Consider the following 14,622-nt stretch of genomic DNA (forward strand, 5'->3'; position numbering starts at 1 on the left):
AAAATGATTTTCCATAATGGGGTAAAATTTTGCCAGTAATTCAACCTCTTAGGAAGTTTCCATTATCTAGTTGGAAGAGTTTGTCTGAACCCCTGAATGCTAGGTTTCTTTCAGCCAGAGACTGGGTGATACTTATTAAACGTGTAAGTACATCCCACCATCTCTTTCTTTCAGCCTCCAAAATTGTCATTTGTATCTGGTCAAGAGTCTGTCCCCGACTTAGGTGCCAATCAAGTTTTCCATTTAATCATATTGGTTGTGTGTTCAGGACTACCCTCATGGTGTTTCAGAGTGCCGTTGATATTTGACCAGTCATTCACGCCTTCCTTTATTAATTTGTAGTCTTTTGTAGAAAATAAGCTTACAGCAAAAACAATACACAGCGTTGTTTTTGATTGAGTATGAAAGCCAGCTCCTGGTAATCTTTTCCCCATTTGACAGCTGTCTCTTGTTAGGTTGCGTCAATTCGAATCTGGTATTAGAACAAAATAGTCAGCACAGAGTAACTTCTGATTTCTTTGTACTTTAATTAATTCAATGATATATAAATGGTAAATATGATGTTCATATATACGGGCTCACTGTGACACCACGCAGGGCAGACAGAGAACTAACTGTCACACCCAAAGTTCTTCTTTAATACTCTGACAGAGATAGTTCCTGCTTCAGAGCCGGCCTGTCAGAGTAGAGGCTGAGTGTGGTTTAGACTTACTCAGCCTATCGTTGGCGTGCAGGCTGGTCCCAGCCTCCTGGCGCATCACTGTTGCCAAGCATAGTTGTCTTCTAGCTTATCTTTGTGTGTGTACCCGAGAGTCAGACACCCAAGGACAGTGTCTGCTTTTATGCTACAGTTAGGACAGTTTCTGCTTTTGTGCTACAGCTATCTTCCATTCTACCAGTCCCCCACGTACACATGTCCTTGAGTGGTTCCACAACCAGGCAGTGTGTGTGTGTGTGTGTCACGAGTCTACTCAGCCTACACCCTAGCTGTCCAGCAACCCTCCAGTTAGTCACGTCTATTCTATGTTAATACAATACAAACCTATTATGTTTAACATTAATGTATTCATATGCTATGCAACACATCTAGTTTAATAAAATATAACCCAACACTGCAATAAGCCTGAAGGAAACCTCTTCTGGACTTGTCTTTCGGGTAAGAAAAATCCAGTCCTGGTTTGAACGGACCTCTGTGCACTAACTCAGTCCTCATATAGTCTGTTAAGACTGGGGGCCAATCTGCTGGGTCATTTGGTGGAGCAGCAACTGTTAAATTAGGGTCTGATCTACTTGTAGCTGATGCTGGCTGAACACCTCTGGTTGTGCTAGTACTGGCTGAGGCTGCCTGTACTTCACCTGGGTCTGTGTTAGTACTTGCTGAAGATGGCTGTATTGGGTCTGTGTTAGTACTTGCTGAATCTGCCAGTACTGGGTCTGTGTTAGTATTCGCTGAAGCTGGCTGTACTGGGTCTGTGTTAGTATTTGCTGAAGCCGGCTATACTGGGTCTGTGTTAGTCTTTGCTGAAGACGGCTGTATTGGGTCTGTGTTAGTACTGGCTGAGGCTGGATGTGGATTAACTGAGTCTGTTCTTGTACTGGCCGATGATCCAGCATCTCCTCTACTGACAAACTTAAGCATAGCACCTGTAAATTATAGACAACAATACTACTATTAATTTAATCAGCTGCATCAGGCCCATTCAAACTGGCTCCCCCAGATGTCCTTTTATACATTTTCAAATATGAAATACTATTTATACTATGGCTTGGCTGAATACTTGGTGGTTATTATTTACTGATAAATGTGCATCCATATTGCCCAGTATGCCCAGCTAATCAACATTTTGAATTCAATGTATAAATCAATAGTCAATGTCAATCCATTGCTTTCCATCTTGCATCAGTCCAGAGCTGTAACAAAACCTTGACTGAGAGACTAGATAATCATTGTCTTGTTTTAAAATGATGTGCGCCTATGAGGAGTGCCATCACGCTCATATATTGTCTGGACTGGTCCCCACAGAGGTTGCTGCTGGAAAGCGCGAGTTTCATTTCGCAAGACACAGACAGACCAAGAGATGCACTGCCGAGCTAGGTTAGCAAGACAGACAGACAGAGATACACTGCAAGCTAGCACATCAACTTAACGTTACTATTATTTGCTGACATCAAACTTGGAGAGGAGAGAACACACGTTTAACTGATTGTTCCCGCAATTCACTCTCATTATGTTTTTTTTTCTTCACTTTTCGTGACCAGAAGGATAGTTCCGCTTCATCCTCTCATCGAAGTTGTAAACATTGACACCTGCAATGACACGAGGGGGAGGCGGAGCCCTTGCGTATTTTGCGGGGCCCAACGCAACTTGCGTAGTGAACGTATGGTGCCGCCCGGCTCTGAGTGTAGCGAAATGCTTGTGCTTCTAGTTCCGACAGTGCAGTAATATCTAACAAGTAATATCGAACAATTCCACAACAGATACCTAATACACACAAATCTAAGCAAAGGAATGGAATAGGAATATATAAATATATGGATGAGCAATGACAGAGCTGCATAGGCTAAGACGCAATAGATAGCATAGAATACAGTATATACATATAAGATGAGTAATGCAAGATATGTAAACATTATTAAAGTGGCATTATTAAAGTGACTAGTGATCCATTTATTAAAGTGACCAATGATTTCAAGTCTGCAGCAGACTCTGTGCTAGTGATGGCTGTTTAACAGTCTGATGGCCTTGAGATAGAAGCTGTTTTTCAGTCTCTCTGTCCCAGCTTTGATGCACCTGTACTGACCTCGCCTTCTGGATGGTAGCGGGGTGAACAGGCAGTGGCTCGGTTGGTCGTTGTCCTTGATGATCTTTTTGGCCTTCTTGTGACATCGGGTGCTGTAGGTGTCCTGGAGGGCAGGTAGTTTGCCCCTGGTGATGCGTTGTGCAGACCGCATCACCCTCTGGAGAGCCCTGCGGTTGTGGGCGGTGCAGTTGCCGTACCAGGCGGTGATACAGCCCGACAGGATGCTTTTAATTGTGCATTTGTAAAAGTTTGTGAGGGTTTTAGGTGACAAGCCAAATTTCTTCAGACTCCTGAGGTTGAAGAGGCGCTGTTGCGCCTTATTCACCACACTGTCTGTGTGGGTGGACCATTTTAGTTTGTCTGTGATGTGTACACAGAGGAACTTAACACTTTCCACCTTCTCCACTGCTGTCCCATCGAAGTGGATCGGGGGGTGCTCCCTCTCCTGTTTCCACGATCATCTCCTTTGTTTTGTTGACGTTGAGTGAGAGGTTATTTTCCTGACACCACACTCCGAGAGCCCTCACCTCCTCCCTGTAGGCTGTCTCGTCGTTGTTGGTAATCAAGCCTAGTACTGTTGTGTCGTCTGCAAACTTGATGATTGAGTTGGAGGTGTGCATGGCCACACAGTCATGGTTGTACAGGGAGTATAGGAGGGGGCTGAGCACGCACCCTTGTGGGGCCTCAGTGTTGAGGATCAGCGAAGTGGAGATGTTGTTTCAGGAAGTCCAGGACCCAATTGCAAAGGGCGGGGTTGAGACCCAGGGCCTCAAGCTTAATGATGAGCTTGGAGGGTACTATGGTGTTGAATGCTGAGCTGTAGTCAATGAACAGCTTTCTTACATAGGTATTCATTTTGTCCAGATGGGATAGGGCAGTGTGCAGTGTGATGGCGATTGCATCGTCTGTGGACCTATTGGGGCGGTATGTAAATTGAAGTGGGTCTAGGGTGACAGGTAAGGTGGAGGTGATATGATCCTTGACTAGTCTCTCAAAGCACAATATCAAAGCACATGATGGCAGAAGTGAGTGCTCCTGGGCGATAGTAATTCAGTTCAGTTACCTTCGCATTCTTGGGTACAGGAACAAAGGTGGCCATCTTGAAGCATGTGGGGACAACAATCTGGGATAGGGAGAGATTGAATATGTCCGTAAACACACCAGCCAGCTGGTCTGTGCATGCTCTGGGGATGCAGCTAGGGATGCCGTCTGGGCCAGCAGCCTTTCGAGGGTTAACACGTTTAAATGTCTTACTCACGTCAGCCACGGAGAAGGAGAGCCCACAGTCTTTGGTAGCGGGCAGCGTCGGTGGCATTGTATTATCCTCAAAGCGGGACAAATAAGGTGTTTAGTTTGTCTGGAAGCAAGACGTCAGTGTCCGTGACGTGGCTGGTTTTCCATTTGTAGTCTGTGATTGCCTGTAGACCCTACCACATGCGTCTTGTGTCTGAGCCAATTGCGACTCCACTTTGTCTCTATACTCACATTTTGCTTGTTTGATTGCCATGCGGAGGGAATAACTACACTGTTTGTATTCGGCCATATTGGTTAAATGCGGTGGTTCGCGCTTTCAGTTTTGCGCGAATGCCGCCATCTATCCACGGTTTCTGGTTAGGGTAGGTTTTAATAGTCACAGTGGGTACAACATCTCCTATACACTTCCTTATAAACTCACTCACCGAATCAGCATATACGTCAATATTATTTTCTGAGGCTACCCAGAACATATCCCAATCCGCGTGATCAAAACAATCTTCAAGCGTGGATTCCGATTGGTCAGACCAGTGTTGAATAGTCCTTAGCACGGGTGCTTCCTGTTTGAGTTTCTGCCTATAGGAAGGGAGGAGCAAAATGGAGTCGTGGTCAGATTTGCCAAAAGGAGGGCGGGGTAGGGCCTTGTATGCATCACGCAAGTTAAAGTAACAGTGGTCCAGCATTTTTCCAGCGCGAGTGCTACAGACGATATGCTGATAGAATTTAGGTAGCCTTGATCTCAAATTAGCTTTGTTAAAGTCCCCAACTACAATAAATGCAGCCTCAGGATATATGGTTTCCAGTTTGCATAAAATCCAGTAAAGTTCCTTGAGGGCCGTCGTGGTATCGGCTTGAGAGGGGATATACGCGGCTGTGCCAATAACAACAGAGAATTCTCTTGGGAGATAATACGGTGGGCATTTGATTGTGAAGAATTCTAGGTCAGGTGAACAAAAGGACTTGAGTTCCTGTATGTTGTTACAATTACACCATGAGTCGTTAATCATGAAACATACACCCCAGCCCTTCTTCTTCCCGGAGAGATGTTAATTCCTGTCGGCGCGACACACCGAGAACCATGGTGGCTTTATCGACCCCGACAGCATGTCCTGAGAGAGCCATGTTTCCGTGAAACAGAGTATGTTACAATCCCTGATGTCTCTCTGGAAAGCAACACTTGCCCTAATTTCGTTGACCTTGTTATCTAAGGACTGGACATTAGCGAGTAATATACTAGGAAGCGATGGGTGGTGTATGCGCCTATGAAGTCTGACAAGAAGACCGCTCCATATTCCTCTTCTCTGGCAACGTTGTTTTGGGTCGGCCTCTGGGATCAGTTCAAATGCCCTGGGTGGTGCGGACAAAGGATCCACTTCGGGAAAGTCGTATTCCTGGTCGTAGTGCTGGTAAGTTGAGGTCACTCCGATATCCAATAGTTCTTCCCGGCTGTATGTAATTACACTTAAGATTTTCTGGGCTCACAATGTAAGAAATTATACATAAAAAAACTAAATACTGCAAAGTTTCCTAAGGACTAAAAGCGAGGCAGCCATCTCTGTCGGAGCCCTTCTCCACCGATTGCTCAGTTTGGCCGAGCGGCTAGCAGTAGGAAGAGTCTTGGTGGTTGCAAACTTCTTCTATTTAATAATGGAAGAAGTTTGTTCTTGGTGGCCTTCAATGCTGCATACATCTTTTGGTACCCTTCCCCAGATCTGTGCCTCAACACAATCCTGTCTCGGAGCTCTACGGACAATTTCTTCGACCTCATGGCTTGACTTTTGCACTGACATGCTCTGTCAACTGTGGGACCTTATATAGACAGGTGTTTTCCCAAAAATGTTCACTTTATTTAACTAGGCAAGTCAGTTAAGAACACATTCTTATTTACAATGACGGCCTACCGGGGCACTGCCTTGTTTAGGGGCAGAACGACAGATTTTTACCTTGTCAGCTCGGGGAGTCGATCCAGCAACCTTTCAGTTACTGGCCCAACACTGTAACCACTAGGCTACCTGCTGCCCTACCAAATCATGTCCAATTAATTTAATTTACCACAGGTGGACTCCAATCAAGTTGTAGAAACATCTAAAGGATGATCAATGGAAACAGGATGCACCTGAGCTCAATTTCAAGTCTCATAGCAAAGGGTCTAAATACTTTTGTAATTTCTGTTTTTTATTTGCACTAAATTTGCAAACATTACTAAAAAATGTTTTCACTTTGTCATTAAAATATATGTAAAAAAACTAAAATGTAGAAAAGTTACTTTTGTCCTCTGAAGAGGGGGGTGGATGGGCCAATAAAATACAAATAAAGAGTGTGTAAGTAGAGTTAGGTTGGTGAGTTTCCCTTTACACTGTAATGAGCTTTGGGTGTCTAGAAAAGAGCCAAGTCCAATTATTAAATGCTTTGCCATCTTCCATTGCTTGAAGACCATGCCTTTGTACAGAGATGGTAATTGGTACAAAATACCAACAAGGTGGACTGCAAGGCTATGTTAAGTTAAATAAATCAATGACTATAGTAACTGCCTAGGTGCCAAATAAAGTAACAGGTGTAATGTAGTGAACATTATGCGATAATCCAGTCCGTGTATTGGTACTGTGGGATTCCAGTTCCATGTTTTACAATAGACAGACAGTGAGAGTTATATGCCATGTGAACTATGTAATGCCAGCATACTTATGAGTAAAGTTAAACTAAAGTATACGAATGCCCCGACCTCAGTTCTTATAAACATAAGCAAAATGAACAACTGTGCATGTTACAATTGGCGACGAGTGAAACGCACAAGAGAAGAATGCAATTTACAGGACGAACTACGTGCCTATGTGAGTAAACTGAGCCTAGCTAACGTCGGAATTAGCCAGCTAACATTGTACATTACTGTACAATACCAGGGTGGCTAATTTACCGAACATTCCGATGTTTGATGTGCACACAGAACCCAGCTCAATCGGCTCGACGTGGAAAAAATGGATGAACATATTCAACAATGTTCTAGTGGGATTAGACATCGCGGATAACAGAAAGGACAAGGACATTACTGTTACACTATGCAGGGTCGGATGTGTACGATATATTTGACACACAGCAAGATACCAGAGCAGCTGATGACTATGATACAGCTCAATGCATATTTAGGTCCAATAGTCAACACAGAATATGAAACATATGTTTTCAGACAAGCAAGACAAAATGAAAACGAAACTTTGGACGCTTACCACACAAGATTGAGATCTAGCATCCACATGCGAGTTTGCAAACGTTGATAAAGAAATAAAGCCACAGATAATAATAAGCTGCAGTTCCTCGTTCCTCCGCTGGGTGGCGCTAAAGGGTGGTTCAATGGCTCTCCAACAACTACTTGATACAGGCAGTGCACAAGATGTCGGATAAACAAGCTGCAGGCATGGAGAATGTTCAATCAAAATCACAAAAATAACTTTCAGTGTGCGCTGTACAAAATAAAAAAATATAACAAAAGCCAGGGCTACATAAATGAAAGTGACAAACGTCAAAACAGAACATGCAATAACCGCAGAGGAAAATTCCCACACGACAGAGGACAAACAAACTGCCCTGCAAGGTGAAAAAAAAATGGTAAGGATGTGGAAGTTGAATCACTTTCTAAAATGCTGTAGGTCACAAACCACAGAGTCCACTCCTCCAGTTGCTGAAAAACTAACCCAACGGCATCCGAAACACAAAGTGCATAAAGTGCAGTCACATGATGACAATAAGACAAAAACACAAGACATCTCGCCAAGCTCATGATGATGCTTATGTGTATAAGAAAGAAACCGTCGCAACCACACATCCAAGTTACCATTATGAACACAACTGTGGATGTTATTATTGATTCGGGAGCAAGTGTTAACATTGTTGATGATGTCACATATGACAAGTTAATGCCCAGCTGTGATTTAAAACAGGCCAAGGCAAACATCTTTGCTTATGGCCCATCCGAACCACTTCCACTGAGAGGACAATTCACAGCGCCAGTCCGCTCTAAGACTAAGATGGTAGATACCACTTTCTATGTAATCCAAAGGTGACTCTGGCTCACTACTACAGACCTTGGACTTCTAAAAATAATCAACTCTCTATCCACTCCAAGTGAACCAGCTGATGGTTCATTCATAAGCCAGCTTACCAATGAATACCAGGACCTCTTCTAAGATATAGGAAAACTCAAAGACTTTCAAGTCAAGCTGCACATTGATGACACAGTGCAACCAGCAGTACAACCACACAGGAGGATTCCTTTTCACATGAGAGAAAAAGTTCAACAGCAGCTTGACACACTAAAAATCCAAGTTACATCCAGTCTCAAGGTACATCACAACCTTCACTACGCATACTGGCCTCTAGAGATACACCAGACTGAACTTTGGCATAAATTCAGCTGCCGATGTGTTTCAAAATGCAATAAAGCAATAAAGCAAGTGCTACAAAGCATTCCCAACGTGAGAAACATGAGTGATGACATCCTAGATCTCAAGATGAACACAACGCAAGTCTTAAAGCTGTGTTTCAGAGATTGAGAGAGAAAAAAATCTCACGCTGAACAAAGGAAAATGTAAATACAGCAAAACAACACTTGAGTTTTTATGGCTATGTTTTCTCAGAGCAAGGCATTTCCCGCAGATCCAAAGAAAATCTAAGCCATACAGAATCTGCAAGCGCCTCGGAAGTTCGCAGTCCCCTGGGCATGACACAATAGTGCTCACGATTCATACCAGACTTTGCAACAACCGCACAGCCTCTTCGCGAGCTCCCAAGAAAAGATCGCATCTGGGGGGGACCACAGCATCAGTCTGCGATGAAAAAAATGAAGAACACGTCTGATGAAGCACACGACGACAGCCTACTTTGACCCAGCCAAGAGGTCGACACTGTTAGTTGACGACAGCCCAATTGGTTTAGGTGCCATACTAAGTCAGCACAACCCTACAAGTGACAAAGACGCCCATATCATTACATATGCCAGCCGAGCGCTCTCAGAGGTTGACCAGCGCTACTCACAAACCAAAAGAGAAGCTTTGGCGATCATCTGTTCATGCGAAAACTTTCACTTGTTTCTCTACAGAGCTCACTTCACGGTCATCACAGACCATGTCAAGGCATCCCATCGCAAAGGAAACCCCACAAAGAACCTCTCACATGGCAGGAATATGTGAACGTTATCATTGACAACACAGTTCCCAAAGTGATGACTTTAGAAGAGGTGTGAGAAGAAACAAAGAAAAGGCTCAGCTCTACAGAGGTGATGCGCCTATTGTCCACAGGAACCTGGAAAGATTCACCACATGACACACAAGATGCTGATTTCCAAACATTAAAAGCACTCTTTTGCATGAAACATGAACTAACAATCAATACACAAGCAAACGTCATTCTGAGAGGAACACTGCTCGTTCTTCCAATCTCTCTCCAAGAAAAAACAATCAACCTAGCTCACACACGACATCTTGGCATTGTGAAAACAAAACAGCTACTGAGAGAGAAGGTTTGGTTTCCAGGTATAGATGACATGGTGGAAAAAGCAATTTCACACTGAATTCCATGTCAAGCTGCCACTGTAGAAAATCATATGGAACTACTGTCTATGTCGAAACTACCCAAAGGTCCATGGCTAGAAGTATCAGTCAATTTCTGCAGTCCTTTCCTATCGGGTGACTACCTACTTGTAGTTGTCGACGAATACTCAAGGTGTCTGGAAACTGAAATCGTAAAGTCCACATCTGCCACTTCTGTCATTCCCAAACTTGACAAAGTTTTCTCCTCCTTTGGAGTACCTGCGATTGTAAAAACGGACAATGGACCTCCCTTCAATAACACCTTACTGGCCGAGAGCTAATGCCGAAGCAGAACGCTTCATGCGAACACTCAAGAAAACTGTCACCGCCACAAATTCTGTAGGATAACCTTGGAAACAAAATCTCTACAGTTTTCTGAGAAACGACCACGCAACCCCTCACCGAACTACTCAACAAACCCCAGCAGAGCTGATGTTTGGAAGAAAACTCTGCACTACACTTCCCACAATGCCTCACTTTGCACCAAACACCAAGCAACGTGACACTGATCAACGTGCAAAGCAACGCATGAAAGAGACTGCTGACTACAAAAACCGAGCACGACCGTCCACCCTCCAACGGGACATTAAAAACTGTAATATCTTATGTTTCACCGAGTCGTGGCTGAATGACAACATACCGCTGATATTACCCCATTGAAGTAGACATTTTCAATGGTTAAGGTTTGGGTTAGGTAAGGGTTATGGTTAAGGTTAGGCTTTAGGGTAGGACTGTTCCAAGGATCCCGGATAGCAATAACCATCCAAAAACTTCCGCTTTTGGTTCCTGCGCTGCGGTTCCTGCGCCCCAGCCGGCGACAGGTTCCCGCGCATTAGCAGGAGTGACCGGTCCGCTCCTGATCCCTGGGATTGTCATTTTTGTCGGTGTCCTGCGGCCGGAGCTGCGCGTCGGGGAGGGGTTACTGTCACGTGTGCTCCCTCTCCGGCCTCTAGGTCACCAGGCTGCTCATTATGGCGCACACCTGTCACCATCGTTAGACTCACCTGGACTCCATCACCTCCCTGAATACCTTCCCTATATATGTCACTCCCTTTGGTTCCTTCCCCAGGCGTTAATGTTTCTGTTTCTTGTCTGTGTGCTGTTAGTGGTCCTTGTTTTGTATTATGTTGCGTTTATTTATTAAAACACTCACTCCCTGAACTTGTTTCCTGACTCTCAGCGCACATCGTTACACATATCTGCCCTCTCATTGGCTAGAAAGGTCCTACCTGATCTCGCCTCTATCCTCCTTCCCGCCTGCCTTCCATATTTGAGGACATTTATTTCCATTGTAAGAGTGGTCACTTGACTATCTTGTCAATGTAATAGATCATCTTTGGCGACACTCCAGTTTAACTCATCCTCTACATTTACTGAATTGGTTGAACAGTGCAGAAGAGATTTTATCTCAACACAGTTTTCTGTTCCCAAAACTCAAATTGGTTACGAACAGAGTGGACAGTTCGTAGATTTTTACCCTTTTCCAAAGTTGTAAAAAATTGCGTTGTTTAGGAATGCAAGGGCGAATTTAGTTATTGCACATGCTCACTTCACAGAGTAGGTGTTCCCTAATGAAAATAAGCAAATACATGCTAGAACCGCCAATAGGATCTCGCTAGCTCGTGCTTGGCTCTGCACCGCTCCTTGCTTGTTCTGCCCAATATGAATAATTTGTTCCCATTTGAAACGACAGGCTGTGGTCCATCTTGGGTTAGTTAAAATCTTTGGTACTGTCTTTGGAAATACTGTATATAATGGCGAGATGGTTTTGACTCCGCCCTAACATAGTCTGGGCTTTGGGACACTGGGAGTCGTTGTCCGAAAGGCAGACAGGTAGGCGGTCCCAATAGGGTCTGGCTCCAGCAGATACCGTCTCATGCCACAGACACTGTGAGACATATGAGCTCAGACAGGTTGAATTGTGCCAGAGAGGATGGTGCGTCACCGCCACCAACAGCATGGTTGGTGAAATTACATTTAAAATTAGAATCTATGTGATTTTGATTTGATGTATTAGAATCCCCATTAGCGACAGCTAGTCTTACTGGGGTCCGACACATAACGAAAAAGACATTACAGACAAAATACTTTACAATTTACATATTTCAGAATATTAAAATGTAGTGTGTGTGCATCTATCAGTTACACATACATGTCAGTACATACACACAACAAGTAGATCACATGGTGGAGAGGACTTGTGCCATGAGGTGTTGCTTTATTTGTTTTTTTGAAACCAGGTCTGCTGTTCACTTGCGCTATATAAGATGGAAGGGAGTTCCATGCACTCATGACTCTTTATAATACTGTACGTTTCCTTGAATTTGTTCTGAACCTGGGGACTGTGAAAAGACCCCTGGTTGCATGTCTGATAAAATATAAAACTAGAGTCTGCAGGACTTGCATTGTGGAGTGTAGTGTCAAAAAAGCAGAGCCTCTCTTTATTACGAACAGACCAATCCCCATCTTTACAATCATTGAATCGACAGTATGTTTTGACCATGACAGTTTACAATCTAAGGTAAAACCAAGTAATTGAGTCTCCTCAACTTGTTCAACAGCCACACCATTCATTACCAGATTCAGCTGAAGTCTAGAACTTAAGGAATGATTTGTACCAAACACAATGCTCTTAGTTTTAGAGATGTTCAGGACCAGTTTATTACTGGCCACCCATTCCAAAACAGCTTGCAACTCTTTGTTAAGGGTTTAAATGACTTCATTAGCTGTGGTTGCTGATGCGTATACGGTTGAGTCATCGGCATACATGAACACACATGCTTCGTTTAATGCCAGTGGCAGGTCTTTGGTAAAAAAAAAATTATAGAAAAGAGTAGATGGCCTAGAGAGCTGCCCTGCGGTACACAACAATTTACATGTTTAACATTAGAGATGCTTCCATTAAAGAAAACTATCTGAGATCTATTAGATAGATAGCTCTGAATCCACGATCTAACAGTACATCTCCCACAATCTTTTTATTATCACATTTGTCAACCAATCATCAGTCATTTGTGTCATTGCAGTACATGTTGAGTGCCCTTCTCTATAAGCATGCTGAAAGTCTGTTGTTAATTTTTTTTACCGAGAAATAGCATTGTATTTGGTCAAACACAATTTTTTCAAACATTTTGCTAAGCGCTGGCATTTGTTTATTTTACCAGGTAAGTTGACTGAGAACACATTCTCATTTACAGCAACAACCTGGGGAATAGTTTCAGGGGAGAGGGGGATGAATGAGCCAATTGTAAGCTGGGGATGATTAGGTGGCCTTGATGTTATGAGGGCCAGATTGGGAATTTAGCCAGGACACCAGGGTTAACACCCCTACTCTTACAATAAGTGCAAAGGCTTTAGATGTGCCAGGTGAACCTGAAAGCACAAGACTTCAATAACACTTGACATAAGATCTTCTGTCAGCATTACAGGGATATGGCTCTGAATATATACAGCAACACCTCCCCCATAAGCATTTCTGTCTCTTCTACAGAAGAGACAGGATGTGTTGCTACTGCTGTATCATCAAATGAATGATCTAAGTGAGTCTGAGAAATGGCAAATATATGAAGGATTTCATGAACCTTATTTCTAACGCTACGTACAGTTGAAGGTGGTGTTCTTCGGCTTGCAAGCCTCCCCCTTTTTCCTCCAAACATAACGATGGTCATTATGGCCAAACAGGTCTATTTTTGTTTCATCAGACCAGAGGACATTTCTCCAAAAAGTACAATCTTTTTCCCCATGTGCAGTTGCAAACCGTAGTCTGGCTTTTTTATGGCGGTTTTGGAGCAGTGGCTTCTTCCTTGCTGAGCGGCCTTTCAGGTTATGTGGATATAGGACTCGTTTTACTGTGGATATAGATACTTTTGTACCTCTTTCCTCCAGCATCTTTACAAGGCCTTTTGCTGTTGTTCTGGGATTGATTTGCACTCATCTCTAGGAGACAGAACGCATCTCCTTCTTGAGCGGTATGACCGCTGTGTGGTCCCATGGTGTTTATACTTGCGTACTGTTGTTTGTACAGATGAATGTGGTACCTTCAGGCGTTTGGAAATTGCTCCCAAGGATGAACCAGATTTGTCGAGGTCTACCATTTTTTTTCTGAGGTCTTGGCTGATTTCTTTTGATTTTTCCATGATGTCAAGCAAAGAGGCACTGAGTTTGAAGGTAGGCCTTGAAATAGATCCACAGTTACACCTCCAATTCACTCAAATGATGTCAATTAGCCTATCAGAAACTTCTAAAGCCATGACATCATTTTCTGGAATTCTCGAAACTGTTTAAAAGCACAGTCAACTTAGTGTTTGTAAACTTCTGACCCACTGGAATTGTGGTACAGTGAATTATAAGTGAAATAATCCATCTGTAAACAATTGTTGGAAAAATTACTTGTGTCATGCACAAAGTAGATGTCCTAACCGACTTGCCAGAACTATAGATTGTTAACCAGAAATTTGTGGAGTGGTTGAAAAACGAGTTTTAATGTCTCCAACCTAAGTGTATGTAAAATTCCTACTTCAACTGTACATATCTCTAAGATTTTGAAAGTATGATGTTGACATGTTCAGTCCAATCAAAGCTACTGTACATATAACATGATTTGACTTCATTTTATCATATAACGACCGTGAGCCTTCTTTATCAATGACCGTGAGCCTTCTTGGATGGACACTTCAAATGTAACTCTATGGCAGCACCCAAAGGGCTAGAATTTCCATAGTTTACCCTTAGACTTCGAGGTGACGTAGTGTCCCCATGAGTGACAGAGCACTGAGCCAATCATGGCGCAACGCTCTGTATTTTCTGCTGGCTTGCCCCACCACCACAGAAAGCACTGAGCTTGGCTGAAACACCTGCATTTTGGAGCTACCTTACTCAAGAAAACAAAAATGGTTTTATTAACTCAATGATATATATCATTTTTTACATGGTTTGCAAACTGATATGTGACGTGTTTTTGGTTTTATTTATTTTTGCTGAAAATG

This window comes from Salmo trutta, chromosome 19 (genome assembly GCF_901001165.1).
Source record: "Salmo trutta chromosome 19, fSalTru1.1, whole genome shotgun sequence".
NCBI lineage: Eukaryota > Metazoa > Chordata > Actinopteri > Salmoniformes > Salmonidae > Salmo > Salmo trutta.